Source organism: Heterocephalus glaber, unplaced genomic scaffold (assembly GCF_053883595.1).
Source record: "Heterocephalus glaber isolate CG9 unplaced genomic scaffold, H.glaber_assembly_v1.0 deba00001140, whole genome shotgun sequence".
In the NCBI taxonomy this organism is placed as follows: domain Eukaryota; kingdom Metazoa; phylum Chordata; class Mammalia; order Rodentia; family Bathyergidae; genus Heterocephalus; species Heterocephalus glaber.
The window spans coordinates 625,446-631,445 of record NW_028258200.1 but is presented as its reverse complement, the minus strand read 5'-3'; positions in this window follow the sequence as shown (position 1 = coordinate 631,445).

Here is a 6,000-nt window from a genome sequence, read left to right as displayed (position 1 = left end):
CCCGCGAACGCTCAGGAGGAATACCTTTGCAGCTGAAATTAATGGGAGAGCAGTACATTTCAATGAAGTTATTTAAAAATATTCTTCATTGATGGAAAGCAGTTACGTTTTGAATGCATTTTTTCTAATGACATTTCTGTGATTTGTAACTTTTTAACAAATTTCACATAGAACAAGTGGTAATTTGTATATAAAGAAGTAGGTAAAAGAATTTGCTTAATATATAGTCAAAGTTAGTATAGACCCACCTATATATATATATGGGGGGGGGGAGTTACCAGGGATCGAACTCTGGACCTTGCGCTGTTGAGGCAGGCAGCAGAACCACTGAGCTAAATCCCTGGCCTTACCATCAATATATTTTTTTTTCTTTTTTTTTTGGTACCGGGGATTGAACTCGGGTCCTTGCACTTGCACAGCAGGCGACCAAACCACTGAGCTAAATCCCCAGCCCTACCATCTATATGTTTTTGATAATTTTTCATGTGTGGTAAAAGTTTAAGTTGCACACTGATATTTTGATATAAAACTCAAACATTTTGAGAGTTGATGTGGAAAAATAGGAGGTTTTTAGACTCTCTTAAAAGACTTTGTTGGGCCTCATAGGCACTGGGAGAAAATGGGAGCCGTCAGAAGCTGGTCAGAGGCCAGGTGGGTGCCAGGGAGGGAGCAACACATCAGGGGAGATGCTGCCCACCAGGAGCTTTCAGGGTGGGTGCAAGGCAGGGATGAATGGCTGTTTATCTGTGGACCTTTAAAGTCATTTGCATGAAGGCCGGGGATTTAGCTCAGTGGTTTCGCTGCCTGCTGCGCAAGCGCAAGGACCCGAGTTCGATCCCCGGTACTAAAAAAAAAAAATAGATATGGTGAAATCATTTGCATGTATTAATTGACACACCAAAAAAAGCATACCAGACTCAAAATACCCTAGTCATGATTTTTTCCCCATGAAGGAAGGATGGTCAGAATCTCTTCCAGGCAGCCAGGATGACCTGCCTTGAAGCTGAGTTTGTGTGACTAATAGGGAGGGCTTACAGGGGCCTCGCAGGGAGAGGTGGAGAGACACAGCCCAGCTCACACCTTCCCACTGCCATTAGTTTCCAGGAAGAAAACAGCTTCTCATGTCTGTATCCTTCCTTGCCTATGCCTTCAGGAATCAGCATGGAAATGAGGGGCTTGCAAAGGCTTCCTGCATACCCTGGCATGCTCACCCCCAGCCCTGAGGCTCCACAGGGCCAACCACCTGCTACTCATGGATGCATGCTGCTGTCCCGAGAAAATGACCCTGATTATCATTTCCATGGAGTGTGGGATGGGCTCTCAGCCTCAGCACAGTTGAGCTTCCACAGAGCTTGTAAACCCCAAAGCTGTGCACTGAGTCAGGAATGTGGATTCAGGTTTTTCCTAAGCAAGGATCTGCACATTTTATTAAAATCTCAAAAGGGCGAGGACCAGCTAATAATAATGGTTAACATTTGTATAACACCTTGCTTAAACCTCTGTGGTGGGGGGTCCCCCGGGGAACGGATGGAGCCTCCTGCACCAGCTCTGAGCAGCAGGAGAAAGACATCCTGGGGTCCTCCAGGTCAGAAGAGTGGAATAGGGTGGGAGGGAGAGGTTCTAGGGCAGAAGATGCCTAGGTGGCTGGCATTGGACCTCCTGGTGGGGTCTCAGCAGGGCTCTGAACTCAACTCAGAGCCCACCATGGACCTCCCCTCGCCCACCAGGACAGAACCACACCCCAGTGCCAGGCCTTAACTGATAAGGGGAATCCTCAGCTGTCCAAATAGTGGGGGAATTACGTCTAAGCCTCCTCCTGCAGTCAGGAGTCTGTGTCCCCATGGCAGGGTCATGGTCCTCGCAGCTTCAGCAGCCCCTTCCCTGCACCTGTGAGCAGTGGGACATAGGACAGGCCATCAGGACACCCATCCTAAGCCCAATTTTCTGGGTTCCAGGAGCCATGGCCTACAGCCCCAGTGATTGAACTATTTTTAGAGGGCTCTCTGCTGCCAGGAGCTGACTCTATGGCACCAGCATGGTCGGTGCCACACTGATCTGGCTTTTAGCCCTTTCAGGAAGAGATTCTTACACCCAGCACAGTCTGATTGCCAGCACGATTTAAGCAGCTGCTTGGGCCTCCTCTTTGGTGAGCCCAAGGCTGGAGACGAGAAGACGCTGCAGGCAGCCCTGCCTCTACCTCATCCAGCCCGACTGGCCAGCTTGATCAACAGCACATTGCCACAGCCCGCGTGGGGTAGACCAGTTGCTTAGAGCCACAGCCCGTACCCCTGGTACTCTACAGAACATAAGGGATGTTCCTAGAAAGGGCTGGGCCAGGCATGAGTCACCCCAAGAAAGAGGGCTTCTTGAGAAGGGCCCCCCACAAACCCCAACAGAGTCAGAAATCCAAATGCTTTCGGGCTCAGCAGGAGCCAGAAGCGCCTGCTGCTTGTAGATAGGTGCTTTGCACGTAAAAGGCTGGTGCCACTCTCAGGGCCCATGGAGAGAACCTCTGGTTTGATGGGTATCTGCGTTTCAGGAGAGGTTTCCAATGCAGAATCTGTTGTTGAATCTCTCAGGCTTTCAGTGTTGGTAACCAGGTCAGGTTTGAAAAGAACGTTGTGTGATTTATTGAAAACACATCAGGAACCACACTGTGTGCTGGGAGATGTGAGATGTGAGCGGGAGGCTGGGTGCTGATGGTCAGCCTGGCTTCCTGGTGCCTCTTTTGCTAGAGGCTGAGAAGTACCCCATGGGAGCCCCCTATGCCCTCAGGACCCCAGATCCCAAAACACAGGAGACCGTGAGGTAGGGTGGGCCACCAAGGTCCAAGGTAGGTTCTGGGAAATTCACTCCTGGGCTATCCACGGATTCCTTATTTGTGGCCTAAACTCTCTGGGACTCTCTGGTTAAATAAAGCAAAACAGATCTCTCTGCTCCAAGACTTCTCAGAGACCTTGGCATGGATGTGAGGCTTGTGAATCCCAGGAGGTGGAAATGTGTCATGTGTCTCAAACATGGAACACCCACTAATTCCTGAAAGATGCTATTGTTCCCTAGAACATGGCTCTGGGAGTGGGGCTCAGTGGGCTAAGCTGCCTGTTTCACAGGCCAGGACACCCCAAGGAGGAGACCAGAGGAGGAGTTGGCCTGGCTGCCAACTCCTGGCCTCCTGGGCAGGTGCAGGGCTTTGTCCAGGGGGCAGTGCAGCCACTGCAGGGGGCTAGTGCTGGAGGGACATGGAGGCTGGAGAGTTGGAGATGACAGTGAGGTAGGCAGACTGGAGGACAGAGAGCAGCCAGGAGGCTACCACTGTCCTCATACGAGAAGTAGGAGGTGGCGTGGAGGGGACAGACCTCAGAGATAACCGTGGGGTGGAAAGAGGAGTCGGGACTTAATGGGTGCAAGGCTGTGGGGTGTGAGGACCAGAGTGAGGGAGGAGGAAGGAGGTGAAGGAGAGACAAGGTGTGGTCAAGAGGAGGCTCCAGCCCGGGGGAAGAGGCAGACATTCAGAGCCCAGGCTGGGCTCTGTCCCCTCCATGTCCCCTGATCCCTGGTCCATCTCCTTCCAGAGCCCAGGCTTGCACAAACTTCAGCCACCCATGGCAACCAAGGGAGGGAAGAGCCCGACACCTGGACAAGCAGGAGGCAGACAACTGAGTGGCCCAGACCTGCTACCCTTTACTTGGACATCTGGGAGTGCACCTAGGAGTGGCCAAGAAAGAGGCAACACGCTCCTGCCTCTGCCCCATAGAGCCCAAAGTTCCTGCACCAGAGCCAGGTCAGAAGGGCACTGGGGTTCTTGCCACTCCCACATGGCTCAGGTTTCAGGTCGGTGTCCCCCTCTTTCCACACTAGGCACAGCTTCTGAGAGGAAAGGCAGAGGGCGAGCCCCATGACTGTCTCCCTGCTGCCCCCACAGACTCGGGGCTAATGTTAGCCCTGACATTGGGCTGCAGCCCAGAGTTGCGGTTGAGATGTCGGAGCCCACTCTGATGCAGGCCTGGGAGCCTGGCAGGGATCCAGGTGACTGGCTGTTCCCAACCCAAACAAGCAGAGCAGCTCAGCAAGCAGGGCTGCCGCCAGCCAATCCTCTACACTCCCCTGTGCCCCTCTCCCTGACCAGCACACTCCAGGGCTCCCTCTGCTGGCCCAACAACACCAGCCCCGGCTGGATAAGAGGCCTCCCAGAGCTGGGCAGCCTGTACGCTTGCACTCACTAGGTTAGGCTGATTGAGAGTGGGACCCTGTTATCCCAACGACTCTCCTCGGAATGTTTCCAGAAAGCCCACTGCCAACCACGGGTTGGCATCCCCACCCTGCAGCACACGTCACACATCACCCCTGCATGGAATACCCCTCCTCAGCCAGAGCTAAATCTTCCTTCTCCATGCACCCCGAGGTCTTATGCCTTGCATGTGGTAATGTGTGGGCTCCCCACCTCCACATGGGACCCTAAACACCTTGGACATGACCGAGTCTCTTCATCTGTGTCCCGTGCGCCCTCTGGCGCCTGCATGTAGTGGGCATTGCTGGAGTTCCAGCTCAGTCACTGGCTGGGCCTGGGCCATGGCCCCCTGCCACCCCCTGTTCTGGGGACAACTGCCCACCCCAGACCCAGGGCCTCCCTGGGCCACCACAGAGCAGGCATGGATGCCCGGCCCCAGGGGCCAAGCACGGCCCTTGGCCTACCTTGGGCCAGGCGGAAGTACTGGTTACTTGAACCAGTGCCTCTCTGGAACAAAGCCAAAGAGTAATGCAGCACAGCACCACCTACAGCAGCCAGAATAGAGCCCCCCACCCCCACCCCACCCCCCCCACACAAACACTAGTTATGGGAAAGGACCTGCTGGAAGCTGGGGCCATCGGTGAGGAGGAGAGGAGCAAGGAGGCACTGGAGAGTGTTGCGGGTAGTCCACCACCTCCCCACTGGGCTGCTGGGTTGGGGTCTGGCTGGGGATGGTGGCCCCATGAACACAGTTATGGGCCCAGCATCCCGGCCTGAAGGAAAAGGTGACCTGCACTTGGAGGCTGGAGGACCAGGGCACCACATCAAGCCCAACTCCAAGGAAGAGACAGGCACTGCCTGGGCCCTACTTACCTGCCCATGAGAATGGGTGCCTGTGACAGCCTGGAGGGAGGGTCAGGCTCACCTGTGCCTTTCCAGAGGGTGCCAGGGAGCTGCCTGCTGGCAGCCATGACCCCCACCCAGGCCCCTGCTGGACCCCTCACTATTCTCCTCTCTGGGCCTCAGTTTCCCCTCATATGCACCTCCCAGCATAGGACCCAGGGAGACATCTTTTTCCCAGCCTAAGCCTCCTCCAATTCTCCCCCAGGTGCCTGGGGCTGGGGCTGGGCCTGAGCCTGGCCTGACACAGACAGGGGACAGTAAAGCAGGCCTGGGAACCAACACCAGCCTTGCCCTCCCAGACCACTTCCCGAGGAGCCACTTCTCCAGAAGGAGGGCCCAGGGGCAGCCAGCAATCATAAAGCCATCTCAGAAAGGCCCGTGACATCCAGTTAATTAAGTGCCAGTGCAGGGAGTGGGTCGGTAAACTCCACACACCCTCCTGTATTTCTACCCAGCAGGTGCCTGGAAATGAGTATTTACACATCTTCAATATATGGGGCAATCATTCTGTCATTTTGCATTGCGTGGCCCCACAGAAGCCCCCTCTTCCCTCTGCTCCCCCAACTTGGGGGATTCCAGGGGGCCTGAGTCCCCCAACCCCTCACCAAGTTCCCCTTTCCAGGGCTCCTGTAACCTGGACAGGAGTTCAGGGAGCCAGGGGCCCAGCCAGTCTCACCTGGAGCCCCGGGGCCCACTCAGAGGCCAGGTCAGGACCCACTTCACAGAGTGACAGCCACGACTCAGAGCAGTTGGGTGGCCAGGCAGGGTCACACAGCAGCCTCTGTCTCACTTCCTGATGTCCAGACCTATGTGTCTTCACACCATCCAGCCTGGTTTCTCCGTCTGACTCTGTCTGGGTGCCTGGGGAT